The sequence below is a fragment of the Sciurus carolinensis genome, chromosome 4 (assembly GCF_902686445.1).
Source record: "Sciurus carolinensis chromosome 4, mSciCar1.2, whole genome shotgun sequence".
Taxonomy (NCBI): Eukaryota; Metazoa; Chordata; class Mammalia; order Rodentia; family Sciuridae; genus Sciurus; species Sciurus carolinensis.
In genome coordinates this window covers 146173606-146192180 of record NC_062216.1, presented here as the reverse complement: position 1 = coordinate 146192180, position 18575 = coordinate 146173606, and the positions used below count along the sequence as shown (strand labels likewise).

General features: G+C 36.6%; 1 long non-coding RNA gene across 1 annotated transcript in view; it reads left to right on the top strand.

The window, feature by feature from the left end:
* The window catches only part of LOC124983430 (uncharacterized), a 49190-nt gene extending 31844 nt beyond the window's left edge, over positions 1-17346 (top strand). Inside the window, exons 2-3 of the long non-coding RNA XR_007108436.1 lie at positions 14262-14378; positions 16566-17346. This is a non-coding gene — a long non-coding RNA (uncharacterized LOC124983430). The remainder of the gene's footprint in view (positions 1-14261; positions 14379-16565) is intronic.
* Positions 17347-18575: the final 1229 nt, after the last annotated feature.

Here is an 18575-nt window from a genome sequence, read left to right as displayed (position 1 = left end):
AACTGCAGGAGAAATGCAGGCCCAAAATAATGTTGATAAGAGGAATTCAAGTTATTCTGAATGGGTAGATTTTGTGATCAGATCCTGAAACTGGGAGATAAGGATATTTCCTGTAATGGTTAATTTGAACTGTAACTTGATTGGATTAAGAGATGCTGATGATTAAGAGACTTCTGGTGTGTCGATGAGGGTGTGTCTAGAATGATTGGCATGTGGGATAGCCAATTGAAGTGAAGACCCTCCCTGAAAGGGCATCATCATCCAAAAAGATGGTGGATTGGATGGAATAACAGTTGGAAGAACAAGGGAGCAGTAGTAGATGCAAGTTTGACTCTTCTTGATTGGGTTCTTGATTACTGCTTCAATTGTCTGAGGTATCCGACTCTTACTTCTTTGTTCTTCCAAAGTGGACTCTGCCAGTAATTCTCCAGGGAGTTTCCAGAAGTCTTCCATCTTGGACTAGGGTAGCACTGTTGATCCCTCTTGTTTGGGGCTTCTGCCTCTTGGACTGCACAGTTACTGGTTCTTCCAGCTCTCCAGTCTGCAGATGGCCACTGTGAACTATCCAGCTTCTGGTTGTATATGCCATTCTAATAAATTTCCCTTTCTATAATCATATTTCTTGTTGATTCTATTCCTCTAGAGAACTCTGACTAAAACAGTTCCTCCTAACAATAAAAGTTGTGAGAATGTATGGTTAAGAATCCAACTAGAACCAGTCAGCATGGCCCAAGGTGACCTGGAGTTGCCATGGCAGTGGGTACTTGAAAGTCTGATGTCATCTTGCTCTCAGTAAAAGTCAAGAGTTGGACTGGGTGGAAAGTTTCTCTGGAAACTTCTCTGGGATCCCCAATAAAACTGGAGTGCATGAGAGGCACATTGTCCCTCTCATATCCAAGAGGACCCGTTCTCTCCCTTGAGAATGTATCCTTTCCCTTTTCCAATCCTTTCAATAAACTCATTTCTGTTACTGTGAGCAACATGTCTGAATCTTTCTGACTTGATTGAAAGAATCAGTTTTAAAGGACAGGTCTTCGCACTTCCTCGGTTTCTCAGAAGCCAGGTCTGTAACTGTTGGAATCTTGGGGGCAGTTAGTTTATAAGATCATATCATGAAAAGTCTCCCCAACCCTGAGTTAGCCGAGACTCCTAACTGATGAAGGGCCACCTTATATTGGTTCCTGCCTTCCTTCTTAGGCATTATATAAAAGGGCAGAGGTTTTTTTTTCCAAGTCTGCATGGCCTGCTTTAAGGATGCTGGAAATGCACTTTATTCTGAAAGTCTCATATTCTTTCCTTTAGGATTGCATGACTCTCTACCATGCAGAGAGTGCTGAAGGACAGCTTTGTCTTCTTTTACAAGGCATGAATTTCTCGAAGGATTAAGGCAAAGGTGGAAGGCAGAGGGTGAGGATTGTTAGCTCAGGGCAGGAATTGAGCCTGCAAGTTAAGTTTTATGTGGCCCAAACAAGTATTTAAATATTTGAATTATTGCCAACATTTAAAAATTAAGAGGTTTTCAAGTAAATATCTCCCTCTTTATGTTGAAGCCAGGCCTACTTTCTCTCTTGGTGACTGTCTCGTGAAAGGACAGGCATCCTCTAAGGACCTCCAATTCCTGCCTAATTCATGACTTTCATTGAGGTTATTTACCTCCTTGGGTTTTGCAGCCCCTCATTTTAGGCTTCTATCATCTCCTGCATAATAATGGTTTAGCTGAAAAAGTTTTCTTCTCAGCAATTTAGGCGAGACTTGTGAGTTTTATTATAGACAAGATTTTTTTTTTTTCAAATAGGGCACTATGGTCATCTTTATGTTTATCATAGATGAATAATCTGAGTCTAGGAACTTAGAGATCTTCTAGGTACCCAACTACCAAATGAAAGAATTGTCTTATTTAATCTTGACAACAATCTTTTGAAGAAAGTATTACTCTTCCTCTCTTGGGTTAGGAAATGGGTCCTCAAAGACATCATACGACTAGTAAGTGCAAGACTCTGGACTCCATCTCACTGGAATTTATTTCTAAGTCCAGAGCTTTATCTACCATACTATATTGCCTCTTTACAAGAAGGAAGGATTTTGCTGTGGTGAGCATCTTTCTCTACTCAGTTCTCCAGGCCTTATCTTTCCTGGGCTCTGATGCCAGGATAGGTCTGGGTCAGCTGTGTCATGGCTGTAAATGACCATGTAATGTGCCTCCCTTGATTTTGACCCTGGTCTCCTGGCCCATGCTCCTTTCTTGCAGGTGTTATTCTTTAGTTTGTACACTCTGTCTTGTTGACTCATAGGTTTTAATTTTGTTTTTTCCTGAGTGTATTAGATTGCAATCCCACCCTCCCTTCTAGATTCCAGATACTCAAGTGGGATTGGAGGATCAGCAGCACAACCTTTCCAGGGAACTTGTTGGGAATGCAGCATTTCAGATCTATTCCAAGGTCCATTGAATCAGAATCTGCCTCTTAACAAATCTGTGGTAGAGTTCTCAAAGTTACACCTCTAAATCTATTAACATTTGAATTTGGAGACTGTTTCCAACACATGAATTTAGGGAGACACAATCAACCCATTGCATAGATTTATGAACCAAACATTCAAAAATAAGAAAGATTTTCAAAAGGTATCATTTCAGGGCAAGAAGGAAAAAGGGAATTCCTTGTAATAATAACCAGTGAACTTAGGCATTTCTTAGTGACAATGTGCTAATACTTCATATTCATTTTTCTCACTTAATCCTCACAAAACTCTATAAATTTGGTTGATTATGATTCTCCCTTTTACAAATGAGAAAATGGATATACAAAGATGTTAATTAACTTGTCTTAGGCTACGAAAGCAAGTGAATGGTAAATAGGCCTTTGATGCCAGTAGTGTAAGTAGCATGCCCAGGCAACTAATCACATCACTGCATAAGGAATCCACATGAGCAATGAGCCTAGGTGTGAAGAAAAGCCTTCAACTCATTGCAGCCTAAGTACTTCAAGTCAGTTAGAGCATAGTATCTAAGAAGGGAAGAAATGAAAAGAAGGATATAGAATTTCTACATAAAGAAGAGTCTGAAATTCATGGGGTGATAGAGAACAGGCAAAGTACTTGGGGAATTGTATGTAGTTTAGGTCAAATGGAACATGGTAGTAGGGCAGATCCTATAGGGCTTACCTGGTCAACACAGTTCAGATTTAATTCTAAGAGCAGTAGGACCCTAGGGTAGGTATTACTGGTGCTCACCAGTATCTGTCTTTCTTTTTTCCTTCCTGGCACATGTAAGACTATGTGCCCCAGAAATCTTGCACCTGGGAGAGGGTTTGTCACTAGTGCTGGATAATAGACTGTAAGGACCAATATGGACTCTGATTAAGGTTCAGGTCCCTCACCCCAAAGATACAAGTACCCAAGAATCTCTGAATATGATACCTCACATGGATAAAATATCTTTACAGATGTGATTAAGGACCTTGAGATAGGATGCTATCCTGGATTATCCAATGGGCCTGATGTAATTGTAAGGGTCTTTATAAGAAGGAGCTATGATGACCTAATGACAGGGAAAAGGAAAGAAAGAAAGAGGAAGAGGGAGAAAGAGAGATATTTGAAGACACTATAATCCTGCCTTTGATGACAAAAGAATGGGCCTTGACCCAAGAAATATAGACAGTCTGTAGATGCTAGAAAAAAAACCAAGTAGATCATTTCCTAAAGACACCAGAAGGAACCAGCTGACATCTGAACTTTTAGCCCAGTGAGATCCATTTGAGACATCTGATTTCCAAAGCTCCAAGATAACTGCTTTGTGTTATCTTATATAAGTATACCATGTACAACCATGGTAATTTGTTACAGCAGCAGTAGGAATACATATACTAATGCATATACTGAAGTAATGGATATCTGAAAAAATTTTGCATCCCTCTCTTCCTCCCAGCATTGAACATAGAAGCCCTGTAATGTCAGAACTATAAAACTGATGTAACAGTTTTTGCTTGTTCTTTTTTTTTTTTTTTTTTTTTTTTTTTTTTTTTTGGTTATACTGGGGATATAGAACCCAGGCAAGTACACTACCATTGATCTATCAGAACTGCAGAACTATGAAATTGATCCAGTCTGGATTAATGATAAGGACAGTTGTGTGTGAAAGTCCCTGATCTAGACCTGAGTGAAAGATAACTTCATCTTAAATTATTGAGATTTTGCCTTTGTTACAGAAGCATTAACCTATGCTATCTTAACTTACATAAAGTTATTGATGACTTTTAAGTAGGCAAGTGACACAGGCAGATTTGCACTTTTGCCATATTTTAGCTGTGGTGAGAACAGATTGGAGGTTTGCAGGGTGGATAAGTCTTAGTAGAACATCATAAGCCTGCAGAGAAAGATAACCAAACTAAATTGGGATGTGGATAAAGAAGAAAAAAGACAGTTTGGAAAATATTTTTTTTTAAGTCAAGTCAACAAGATTTGCTGATGAATTTAATGTGGGAGTTGAGATAGAAGGAAGCATCAAGGATAGACAAGTTTCTTATTTGGGTGGTGGAGAGTGGAACAAGCCACTGAAAAGGAGGACATAATTAATTTTGGTTTGACTACAAAGTCCTACTTACTATCCACATGAAGGTATATTGTGGGAAGTCAAATATATAGATAAGAAGCTCAGTGAGTACTCTAAGTTTGGGGTTACATTTGGAAGTAATAAGTATATAGATGGTAATTGAGTCCATTTGTTGATTTATTTAGTGTTTGAATGTTTACTCTGTGCAGAGCACTATTCTGAACACTGGAGATTTAGCAGCCAAAAAGTTACTCATTGCAGCTTGCATTCTTATTGATGATCAAATTATCCCATTTTTCTTCTCTTTCTTTCTTTGCTAAAGTTTATTTTATTGTAATATATGTGTAATACCCAGTAACTGAAAAAATAATCAGATAGAAATCATCAAATATAAAGAATTTGGAAATGATGACTAATAAAGTTGACATAGTTTTTTTTTTTTTTGTGTGTGTGTGTGTGTGTGTAGAACATTGCTCAAACAGATATAGAACATGTTGTTTTGTTTTGTTTTGGTTTGGTTTGTTTTCCCAGTACAATTGGAACTGTTTCATCTTTTGTCAGTGGATCTTTAGATTAATGTCTAAATCTTTTCACCATGACCTTAACAGTGTTGGACAACTTCCTTGTTAAGTAATATGGTAAAATGTTCTAAAATCATCTTGCACACACTTTGTCCCAGAAATTTTGTTTTGTTTTGGTGAGATAGTATTTTTTTAATGAAACTCTGGGCTGGAAAAGGGTTGTTGTTCTTTGGTTAGTCATGGTTTTGAGGTCTTTTCATTAGACTAAATTAGGAATTATTTTTTAAGATAAAGTTAATGAAAATTCCTACTGTATCTTCCAATTTAAAATCAAGGATAGAGTTTTATTTAACCTCTTCTAATACCTAAATCCCCTTCTTTCTATTTTAAGGATAACAATCTTCACTTTGAGGGCACAGGGATAATTCAATGAGGCCATCACAGATCTGTAGCACTACCCAAAAACACTCACAAAATGCACTGGTTCCTCCAATGTGAGAGTCTTCTTCTTATTTTTAAAACTGGCAAAAAATAGGGAGAAGCGTCAGGTTAAGCATTTACCCTGCCTTTCCAATATTGTATCATTGAACAGTGAATTGATAGAGGAGGGCTAGTTTTTTTTTTTTTTTAAATAGAAATGTTCTAGGAAATAATGAAGGAATAATAAGGTTGCAATATTATCTCTTCCTCCCTCCCCCCTTTCTCACTGATTCACACAAAGGATCAAGACCCTGAGCACCAATAACTTCTTATAAAATTAAAAGAGAGAGAAAATGTGTCTCTTGGTAGGAAAATATGCCATCTATAAAGTAGTTCTGTAAAAAACAGTCAAATCTGAATCTGATCATTCCTTAGATCTAACAACAGGAACAATAGAAAATGTGGGAACCTTCTAGTGGCAACATAGACATGCAGTTAGCAAAATCTAGATGCAGAGAAATCTAAAGATCTCTAAAGATCAAATGACTCAGTCTTTTTTTATTTGTACATATTAATTATACAGAATAATGGGTTTCATTGGAGCATATTCGTATCTGCATATAACTTATTTTAATTTTATCTACCCACCATTACCCTCTCTTGCCCTCCCATTCCCCTCCACCATTCCTATCTCTTATCTAATGATGATTCAGTCTGACTTATAAATATCAAGAGAATACAATGGAGACACTATTGATTAAAACAGACTTATGAGACCATTAGTCACATTCAGTGTGCTAAACTGGCAAATAAGAGGAAAAAATTGAACAATTATCTTGGGCTTCCTTTTAAATTACCATAAGAGTAGACTTTCTCCTCCCTGTTCCTGGCCACTGCACCTGCCTTCTGTTATCTTTTCCAGCATATATTTTGGTCATTGGCATATATTTTTGAACACTGAATGAACTCCATGGAGTTTTCTTTTTTTAATTTTTTCCCTATTGATGAAGACTTCATAATGCTAATCCACTATTACTGATAATAATGATAGTAATAATACCATGACAAGTTTCTTGAGTACCTCTCGTGGGCAAGGAATGTGTATTATCTCATCAACTATCCAGGAGATGCTAATGTAGGTTCTTCATTATTCCCATATTGCTGATGAGGAAACAGAAGCTTTGAGAAGTTGGATAATTGCTCATGATCCCACAGTCAATATCAAGCTAGAGACTTGCAACTGAGAATATGATTCCCTGCTGACCAAGGATATTACCTTCCCATGTACTTAATTAACAATAAACGTAAAGGAAAAGATTGCCTTTTTGGTTACATGCTCTCCGACACCATAAATATAGTCAAGTAAGAAACTCCCTAACCTCTAATGTGAATAACATGAGTAGGAAATACAATGAAATAGGCACCCCTTTCAGCTGAGGGATCCTTGACTTTCATGTAGACTGGAGTTCTGCTTTAAATGACTTGCCATTTCAGGATTGCTTCAGGGATCCTGGTGGTAGTGAGGAATGTTTTAGTCTAATAATATTAACCTGAATATATAAAATGTGCTATCTAGGGACAAAATGTACTTTTGCATTAGAGAATAAGAAAGGGAAAAAAATTAAAAACTAGAGCAGAGAGGTAGAAAGGTGAAAAGGAAAATAGGTTATGGAAATGAGAAGTCAGATTGGGAAATAAGCTTGATGAATAATTAGTGAGAGGAGGGGGCAGATGTAAGGTTGGGCTTACTTTGCAAACTGCACACTACATGGAACTGCAAGCTGTACAAAGTTTTTTTTTTTTCATATCGTACTAATGATTTAAACACTGGTAATATGTTTTAGAAGCGTGGGAGGCCACTGCACAGATGAGATAAAGACATTTATCTTAGGCCTGTTTAACACATGACCTCTGGGTTTTGGCATTTAACTATGGCTCACTGGGGATCATTTGGGTGATACTAGCAATTATCTCAGACTCTGCTCTCTTCAGCACACATCAGAATTTGTCATTGTTGTACCAAATCCTGATGTCATGGAGGGTGCCTTACAAAATGAGAATAAATTGGAATCATTGATCTCCAACAGCTTTTCTTGAATCTGTGAGCCAGTTAGTCCTAGGAGTATGGTTGGCAAATGGATTCTATTTTTTTTTTTTTTTTTTTAGAACTGGGGATCAAACCCAGGGTTTTGAAAATGTGGGGCAAACACTTTGCCACTGAGCTACATCTCAGCCCAGCAAATGGATTCTTAAGTTGTGTATTAAAACATACCTATTAAAACATACCATGCTTTGATATGGTACCTATATGTTCTTTGGACAACTTTTTTTTTTTTGCTCTTGTTTTAATGAGTGAATATTAACTCTTATATTGAGTGCATGAATTATACATAACTGATAGCAAACTAATAATGACAATATTTTGAGCACAGAAAATACTGGCTTAAGTAAATTTAAGATATGAATGAGAATAACAAGGGTGAATTGGGACAACTAATTCAAAATTCAAACAATGCTAATGAAATCTCTTGTCATATGAACCATAGGATCAATATCCCTGGATCCTATACCTGTGTCATACATTCTAATAGTTACTGATATCTTTTGTTATACGTCTGACTGCTTAAAAATTCACAGCCCAGAGATCAAAAGGTTGTGTTTTCTCACCTCTATCTTCTTCTCCAATTCAAGGGATCCTGGGAAAGAAAGGGGAAATACTGGGGAATGATAATGACCAAATTATATTGTTATATTGTGTGCATGTACAAATATGTCAAATTCCATAATGTATAATACAATTCACCAATAAAAATATGGGAAACAAAAGATGATGTGATGTGATACTTACCATAAGGGACTTGATTTACTCTTGGCCTTAAGTTCTCCTCCTTCCCAAAAAAATGAGAATATTCTGGTTTGGGTATGTGGTGTCCCCACAAAAGCTCATGTATGAGTCATGCAAGAAAGTGTAGACGTGAAATGATTGGGTTATGAGGGCCTTAACCCAATCAGTGAATTAATCCTCTAATGGGATTCACTGAGTGGTAACTGGAGGAGGGTAGGGTGTGGCTGGAGGAGTTGGGACCCCGAGGGCATGCCTTTGGGGTATATATTTTGTATCCAGCAAGTGTAGTCTCTCTGCTTCCTGATTGTCCTGTGAGCCTCTTTGGTCCACCACACTTGTCCATCATTTTCCACCATGATGTTCTGCCTTATCTGGAGCCCTAAGGAATGGAGTTGATCATCTATGGACTGAGACTTCTGACCCTGTGAGCCCCCAATTAAACTTTTTCTCTTCTAAAATTGTTCTTGTCAGGATTTTTTGCAATTCAAAGCTGACTAAAACAGAGAAGAAGTAAAATTGACAGCCTCTGGAATACTTTGGTTGTCATTTAGATACTAGTTTGTGTACCTGGTTTATGAACACAGTAACCTCATGGAATAACAAGGCAATCTGAATACCTTAGGGGCCCAGTAAATGTAGTTTGTGACTTGATTAAATGCATGCACTCTTTTCAGAATGCCTTATCCAAACACATAAAGTTCAACCCAGGTAGTCGCTGTTCCCTTGGCTTTGAATTGAGCCTTGTCTACTTTGATTGTTCTATGGAACAGACCCCACCCTGAAGTCCAGCAGGTCATATATCATAGGATTTCCTCTCCGCAAGGTCAGAAGTCATTGCATTTTCTATTATGGTGGCTTATTATGTTAAAACTCCTCCACCCCATGAGCAAGATCATTTCAAACACATGGACCTAAATGAAAAACAAAAGCCATCCCACATAAATAAGTTTCAGACAGGTTCTTAAAGAGATCTTTGTTTATTTATGAACTTGAACTTAATTTTTATACAAATCCTTTACTTTTGTTGTTGTCATTCTCAAATCATTTAAACATTTAATACGTAGACATCTGTGATTCTCATAAAGGATCATCCTGTTCACTATATTTTCTTCATTCCTCTTTGTGTTATAAAATATAAAAATTATACCAACTCATCTGTTTTAAAACTGAACTGTCTAATGTGTTAACCATTAGCTATATGGATCCATGACTGAATACTCAAAATGTTGCTTGTATGAATTGAGATGTGTTATAAGTGGAAAATCTGTAACATTTCAGACAGTATAATAAAAGTGTAAAATATTAATTTTTACATTGAATGTATATTTAGGTGATAATAGTTGAGATATGTCAAGTTAAATAAAATACCATTAAATTAATTCATTATTTTTTAGATGTTATTACTATAATATTTTAAATTAAATATTTGATTCACATATTTCTATTAGAAAAAATTTTTATAAACAATACAGATCATTATCAATATGTCATGTTCAAAGTAGAAAGTTAACAAATCAGACTCTTTAGTTCAATGATTTTATTCTGTCAATAGTTTTAAGGGCACAAAACACTGTCTATTTTTTGCACATTCCTTGAAGACATGCAGTGATTTTTTTCCAATTACAGTGGTTTTTAATGTGTGCTCAATAGATATTTCTTAAGCAAATCAATAGATAAACAGAATGTAGCAATTCTTCAAAAATGAGAAAAAAGTATCAGAAACCTTACAGAATTTACACAACTGTCATTTTTATTTCAAGAGCTATTGTTCAGTAAAATAAGTAAGCTCATTTGCTCATAAAGAAGTGAGTAAACTATTTACTTTTTGGAAAGGATTTTTGACACTTGCTCCAGATTAGAGAATGAGTGATTGAAATTCCAATTGACATTTTCTAGAGCGACACAACAAGGAAAGCTCTTGATGCTTCATTTTGACAGTGGTTTTAAGAGAGTGAGACGGTATGTACCTAAAAACACATGAATTATACCTGGATTTTGTTTTTTACTGATATAATCCTGTCTTTTCCTTAATGAAAGTGGAAATTTGAAATATCACCAGAAAGTTGACCCCCAGAACTCTATGAGATTGTAAAAGTTGCATCTCTCATTTCCGACTTTATGACATCAAAACTGGAAGAATTATAAAGGAAATGCTAACAGCTTTGAAAGAGATTGTCTGTGACTGGTTATTGTGTGACTAGGAGGACTTGCATAATGTTATCTTGACTGACGTGAAAGAAAACTTACGTAATCATCAGGAGGAAATTTTACAGAATTGGCAGGTGTAAAAACACTAGGAATCCAATTGTCCTTTCCCTAGGAACCTGATGCCCTCATTTCCCCTCGGAACCTGATGCCCTCATTTCCCCTAGGAACCTGATGCCCTCATTGGTAATCTTAGTTGCATTCCTGAAGGTACACATATTTCAATCAGGGAAACCAGATGGATCATCTTCTTAAGGGCCCAGAAAAATGGTTATCTCAAACATGAAGGTACTTACCACTCTTCCTCCACCTAGGGTACTCCAGTGGTTTCTTACTTGTTCTCTAACACATGGTGCCATTCAGTGTTGTTATTGGTGATAGATGCTGAGACTCATTCATCTTCATTTCTATCATGGTGCCTGGTATGTAGTAAATGTTCAATAAATGGCTAAGGAAGAAAGAGAAGGAGAGGAGGAACGAAAAGCACCTGAGTGCTTCTTGCCTCTGAGCAGAAACATTTTAAGAAGCATTTTAATGGGAAAGAAGAAAAAGATGGGGGGCTATGATGAGTGGTGGAGAGGCAAGGGAAGTCTCCAGATCCCTATTTTGTTCTGACATGCACATGTACTTTACACAGATCACTGGTCATTCTCCCAATTTTCCCCCAGCCAAACACACCTGTCATTTGAATAAGCAAATGTTTCAAAGAAATTTTACTATGATTAAATTCCTCTCATGGCTGAGTTTTCTATATCCTGATTCCAGATGAAATTTTCCTAGGTGCACTTGGGAAAATGTTGATAAGCAAAGCATGTTTATTGTTCATTTGAGAATATAGATAGAGTGGGATTTTGGGTTTTTGTTTCTGTTTTTTTATATGCTTGTATAGTTGGGACTCTTTTAAAACATCTTCTTAATATTGAATATGATGGTATTCTAGATGTTCTTTCTTTTTTCACTTTTTTCTCAGCAGGCAAACTTGAATGGAACTTTTCAGTTATTAAAAAATAGACACAGTCTAGAGAAGCTTAGAATCTAATGTGATCCAGAGACAAATTGTAATATAGCATTTAAATAATGCATGTAAGCAAATGAGTGAAGCAGGTTATCGTTTCTCAGATACCAAAGCAAAGAATTTTGGTTCTACAGTACTCCTTGGTTCTCTTCTTTCATGGAAGGACGGAACCTGAACTAGAAGCAGTAAATCCTTGTTTGAATTTGGATTTCAGATTCGACTTTCTTCCTTCTCCTCTTCCTCCTCCTCTATCTCCTTTTTATGAGAGAAATGCAGATGGAGGAGGAGGGACTGGAAGAACTCCATCATGTCTTCTAGACTCCCACCACTTTGGGCCTCTGCCTAATGGATCACTTGGTGGAAATGGATCACATGGAAAGGGTGTAACATGACAATAGAAAATTGATATTAGGTTTGAGCAATGCCAAAAGCATGGAAAGCTTGTGTCCTGATTTTTAACTTGGAGAATTTTTCTTTAGTGGACCCTGAACCATTTGGGGTAAGAGCAGATAAGTAAAAAGACAAGTATTACATAGTTAACAGAAAATATGAGAGAATATTGATGTGTTCCCACATTTAGTGTATGGGTTGAATAAGTCCTCATATGCTCCCCTGCATGTGAAGAGGCCCATAAGACCAAGAAAGGCTTAGAGTGGGAATAAGGAGGTTTCAGAGTACACGTCAGCACTACAAGGTCCTCAGTCCCAGCAGCAGATAGCAGCATGAAATACAAAGATATCCAACAGGACTATTGTTCATGTTTCCACGTGAGACTATAATGGCCCAACAGATCACCCAATAGATCACCTATTGGACATAGTCAGAAACATCAAATACATTTTAAAGGCATAAAAATATATTGATGAGCTAACAGCAAAATCAGGAATACAAAGAAAAGAGACAAAGCTGTGATTTTCACTGAGAACATTTGAAAAACTGAGAGAATTTGAACTTGAAGATTAGATAGAGAATAGAAACCAGAAAAATAAGCAAGTCCCAAGCCAGTCCATGGTGGACAGACAAATAGAAAGTTTCCTTCCTTACCCTTATCACATCCAGCTTGAAGCTGCAAATGCCTTCCACGTGAACTAGAAATAAATCCATTTGGCCTTCTCTCTTCTCCACAAAGAGAATGTGAGTAAATTGTCTTTCGCAAATGTTGAGTGGAGTGGGGGGGAAAATTCTCTGCTGGTAACTGCAATTATCAGAAAAAAATAATTATAAAATGCTTACATTTTTGTGGCATCTGGTTCTTGGTTTAAAACCTAAGTGTGATGTCTCTGTTCTGACCAGAGACAACTATGAAGTCTCCTACCTGAGAGGCCACACAGGGAAAGCTGCCCTCCCTGGCCAGATTCAGTGCAAGTTCAGTGCCCTGCAGTCTCTCATGGGAATTACAGTTGGGACCTCAGACCCCCTGGACAGTCACTTTCTTTCACATGTTTATATTCCCAGTCCCTTTATTCCCAGATGTCTTTATCTTTTTATTTTTTATTTTTTGGGGTAGAGGGATTGAACTCAGGGGCACTCGACCACTGAGCCACATCCCCAGCCCTATTTTGTATTTTATTTAGACAGAGGGTCTCACTGAATTGTTTAGTGCCTTGCTTTTTCTGAGGCTGTCTTTGAACTCATGATCCTCCTGCTTCAGTCTCCTGAGCCGCTGGGATTACAGGCGTGCGCCACTGTGCCTGGCTTCAGATGTCTTTATTTGAGGTCTCGGTGGAAGTCTTCAGATGCCTTATGGAGACCTTCTCTGTGGAGAGAGAAGGGATGTTGAAGATGCTTGCTTCACTCAGTACCCAGTACTTTCCCACTCTCAGCCCTTCCTCTGACTCCAAAGTCCATAAAGCTGTTGGAGCCTGTAGTTCTAGGTGCACTCAACAGTGAGACCATCCCCACCACGATCTGATCTACTTGACTTTCCATCATAGACCATTTCACAGGGAAAATGGAATAGGAAGAGTGGGAGCTCCTTTCAGTTTTAGACTTTTGCTTATACTATCTCAGAAAATAACGGTATAACTCCTCCATTTTTGGCTGACTGCTTTAATTGGCTATTCTACCAGATAACTCAGCTTTCTGACACTTCAGGTAAGTTTCGGTTATCTTCAGACTGTTTAAAGAAACAGGAATTATAAAGCAGAAGAAGAAGAGAGTATTTTAAGAGGTTGATTTGGGAAGGAACCAACCAGAATAACTAGAAATAAAAGAGATAATAATGGAAATTTTTTTTAAAAATTCAAAAATTAATACGCCAGTACATCACAATTTAACTGCATAACATCAAATACAAAAAGAAGATTTTAAAAGCCTCTCAAGAGAAGACAGAATTCCTCCAAAGTAAAGTTGGAATGACAGTTGTTCTCAAGAACAATAGTGAAAGCAAGAGGCAGTCAAAGTGCCTTCCTTAAGCTATAAAAAGTATACATCTAAAACTCTTAAATCCAGAATTCTGCATTCAGCATAGCTATAGAAAAAGGATATTCTAATTAAAAAACCAAAGTTTTTCTAACAAGGTGCAATATTCTACAGGATGTTCTTTAGGCACAGGGAAGGGAATTTCAAACAAACAAGTAGGAAAGGCAAGGAGAACCACAAACCAACAGAAAAAATTGAATAAGTAAATCTAAACAGTATTAACTCTACAAACAAGAATATTAAAGTGTATAGACCGACAGGGCTTTTTCTTTCCTCTTGGGCACTTAGACTGCAGTTCCTGTTCTTCCTCTGAACCAGGATTAAGAAGCATGGGGAGTTTGGGACTTCAGCTTTACCAACCTGTGAACAGGTGATGCATCTCACCCACTCTGATGCTGCTGACAGGTATGTGGTTCTCTGTGTCTCTCTCCCATCGATGTGGTTGGAAATCAATTCAGAAACAGTTCAGTTTACAAATGTAGTTTCCCACCAGGTGTGGTGGTGCCAGATGTGGTGTTACACAACTGTAACCAGAGACTTGGGAGGTTGAGGCAAGGAGAATTGTAAATGTGAAGCTAGTCTGGACAACTTAGCAAGACCCTGTCTCAAAATAGAGTAGAGTGGCCCTGAGTTTGATCCCCAGTACCAAAAACAACAACAACAAAAACAGACGCCCCCCCCCAATAAAACCAAAACCAAAACCAAAGCAACAACAACAACAAAAAGCAACCACAATAAAAGGAAGGAAGGAAGGAAGGAAGGAAGGAAGGAAGGAAAGAAGGAAAGAAGGAAGTTAGTTTATTCAGATCCCTGAATACCCCATGTGGGAGGGGGTTTGTCAGAGTTATACCTAACCCAAGTCAGAATGTGAAAATTAGGAAATTAATTTTTGTTTCATTAACCCCTAAAGCATTATCTTTGTGGCTACTATCATTGTCAGGCAATCAATATTAACAAATAAAAGCCAAGATAGAATTAAAGTGCAAAACAATAGCCTTGAAATTGGGATAAGGTAATTTAGGTGTTCTAAGGTGTTAGTCAGATGGAGAATAAACTATTGATTCTTTAGATTTTGGTAAGTGAATTTGTCAAAATTTCTAGCACAGAAATAGAATGTGTAACATTGGAAGAAGTAGAAAATAATAACATTAAATGTCAAAGGACTATTTAGTTTTTCCAAAAGAAGAGAAACAAGAAAAAACAAGAATAGCAAATGCAAAACAAATACACAATACAAAGTCGATGACAGAAATTATTAAAGTGTATTAGTTATTATAATAAATAGGGAAAACCTCAAGCAGAGTGTAAAAATGGTCTACATACGTTTTAAAAATCCAGCACGTGCCATAAAGAAGAGCGCTCTAAAAAAGATGCAGAAAATCTGGTAGTAAAGAATTATAGAGTTGTAAAAGAATTGAAAAAGAAATAAAAACAGAAGAAAGATATAGTAATTTTAATATAAGCAAAATAGATTTTAAAGAAAAGACATTATTAGAGAAAAAGAATGTCATTAAATTGAAAACTATTTCAGTTTTCCATGGAGATATTAAAATTCAAAGCAAAGGTATTATTAGTAGCAGAATCTCAAAATAACTTTAAGATATTGTACAACTACAATGTGAGGCAGATAATCACCCACTATAGAGTCATGGTTGGAGCTCAGTAATGATGGATCAAGGAGAAAATGTGGTAAGCAGAAAAAAGATACAAACATCAAATTTATTGTTTTTAGTCTAATAGAAATGTGTTAAATACTACATGCAAAAACTGAGAACATGCATTCTTTTCTTACTGCACTTTTGAAATCTATTAAAATTAACTCCCTCAAAGAATTGGTATAGTATGGACCAACTTTCTTATTAAATTGCTATTAAATTAGAAGTTAAAAAAATAACTAGAACTGTCCCAAATATTTGAACATTAAGAAATTCACTTTAAATTAGACATGGGACAAAATGGAAATGGAAATTAGAAAATATTTAGAACTGAAAGGTTTAAACCATTAGAATGTATTACATACTAACTTGTGGAATACAATTAACAGATCTCTCCAGAGAAAATGTCATTACTTTATTTTTCTCTTAGGAAAATGAAGGCATGAAAAATACTGAATTAAGTATCTTTTAAAGTCAGTTTTGCTGTGGTAACATGCAGTATCTTAGTGCCTTACAATGACAATTGTTCATTTCCTTCTGACATAATATGTAAAGATGGTCCCCGATTTACCATGATTTGACTGATGCTTTATTTCTTTAATTTAAGATGATGTGAAAGTCATACACATGCACTAGAAATGGTACTTTGAATTTGATCTTTTCCAAGGCTGCAATTTGTGGTATGATACTCTTTCTTGTATTGGGCAATGGAGTCTCTCCCTCAGCCATGCATCCTGAGGGTAAATAACTGATAGAGCTCTGTGTTGCTGTGCTGTTATGCTCTGTAGGTTAGGTGTATTAAACGCATTTTTTGACTGAAGACATTTTCAACTTATGATGGGTTTATCAGCTGCACATGTTAGATGGAAGCCAGGCCTTGGTCTGCCCCATTGTTGGTCTGCTGTGTAACTCTGGTTCATGTATCTTCTCATTCCAGAATCCAGGCTAAAGAAGTTTCGAAAGAGATTAGTCTGTTCTTGTACTTAAAGACAAGGTGAAGAACAAGAGAGATGGTGGAAACTCATTTATACCTTAAGTTTTTACTCAAAACTGTTCCATTGTCAAAGCAAGTCTAGGCCCAAGTCCAAAGTCAAAGTTTTGACATGAATTAAAGGAAATAAATTGCTGTCTGCTACCTTGATTTTTAAAATTCATTTTCCTTCTGCAGTCAAAATGTATTTATTCCTAGCTATAAGATAGTAACCTTGATTATTTTGTTTCAATCTTGTCATCTAGCTTAAAATTTGGGGTTTCATGATGGTCTTTCTCCCAGATGAGGATCTAGAGATCTATCAAAAAGGCATTTCTCTCAAATACATGATCAAGGGATAGTGAACAGTAAATTCAACCCTTGGAAAAAAAATAAGAAATGTTACTTGATTAGACCTTATTTTGCTAGGTCTACTATTTTCCCAGGTGCTGATATCTTCTCTCTGAAAGAACAGTCATTTCTGTTATCCATCTTAGCCTTATCACAGAAATGTATTGTATAACATGCATCTTGGGAGCTGATCTTGCTTAGATGGCTCCCCTCCTTCTAGAGATCTGGGGTCTGGAAGTTGTTTCACACCTTAATACTCACAAACTCTTTCAAGCCAACTATTGGAACTTGTGGCATTAAAACAGTGGGGTTTTAAAAATGATTTTATTTCAATCAGAAATGTGGCAACAGAGCAATTAGACAAACCAAAGAAATTAAAGGGATACGAATTGGAAAAGAAGAACTCAAACTATCCCTGTTCGCTGATGACATGGTTATATATTTAGAGGAACCTGGAAATTCCACCAGAAAACTTTTAGAACTCATAAGTGAATTCAGTAAAGTAGCAGGTTACAAGATCAATGCTCATAAATCCAATGCATTTTTATACATAAGTGATGAATCTTCAGAAAGAGAAATTAGGAAAACTACCCCATTCACAATAGCATCGAAAAAAAAAAATAAAATACTTGGGAATCGATCTCACAAAAGAGGTGAAAGACCTCTACAATGAGAACTACAGAACACTAAAGAAAGAAATTAAAGAAAACCTTAGAAGATGGAAAGATCTCCCATGTTCTTGGATAGACAGAATTAATATTGTCAAAATGGCCATACTACCTAAAGTGCTATACAGATTCAATGCAATTCCAATTAAAATCCCAATGATGTACCTTGCAGAAATAGAGCAAGCAATTATGAAATTCATCTGGAAGAATAAAAAAACCCAGAATAGCTAAAGCAATCCTCAGTAGAAAGAGCGAAGCAGTGGGTATCGCAATACCAGATCTTCAACTCTACTACAAAGCAGTAGTAACAAAAACGGCATGGTACTGGTACCAAAATAGACAGGTAGATCAATGGTACAGAATAGAGGACATGGACACAAACCCAAATAAATACAATTTTCTCATACTAGACAAAGGTTCCAAAAATATGCAATGGAGAAAAGATAGCCTCTTCAACAAATGGTGCTGGGAAAACTGGAAAACCATATGCAACAGAATGAAATTAAACCCCTATCTCTCACCCTACACAAAACTCAACTCAAAATGGATCAAGGACCTCGGAATCAGACCAGAGACCCTGCATCTTATAGAAGAAAAAGTAGGTCCAAACCTTCAACTTGTTGGCTTAGGATCAGACTTCCTTAATAGGACTCCCATAGCACAAGAAATAAAAGCAAGAATCAACAACTGGGATAGATTCAAACTAAAAAGCTTTCTCTCAGCAAAGAAAACTCTCAGTAATGTGAAGAGAGAGCCTACAGAGTGGGAGAATATCTTTGCCACTCATACTTCAGATAGAGCGCTAATTTCCAGAATCTATAAAGAACTCAAAAAACTCTACACAAAGAATACAAATAACCCAATCAACAAATGGGCTAAGGAAATGAACAGACACTTCACAGAAGATGTACAAGCAATCAACAGATATATGAAAAAATGTTCAACATCTCTAGTAATA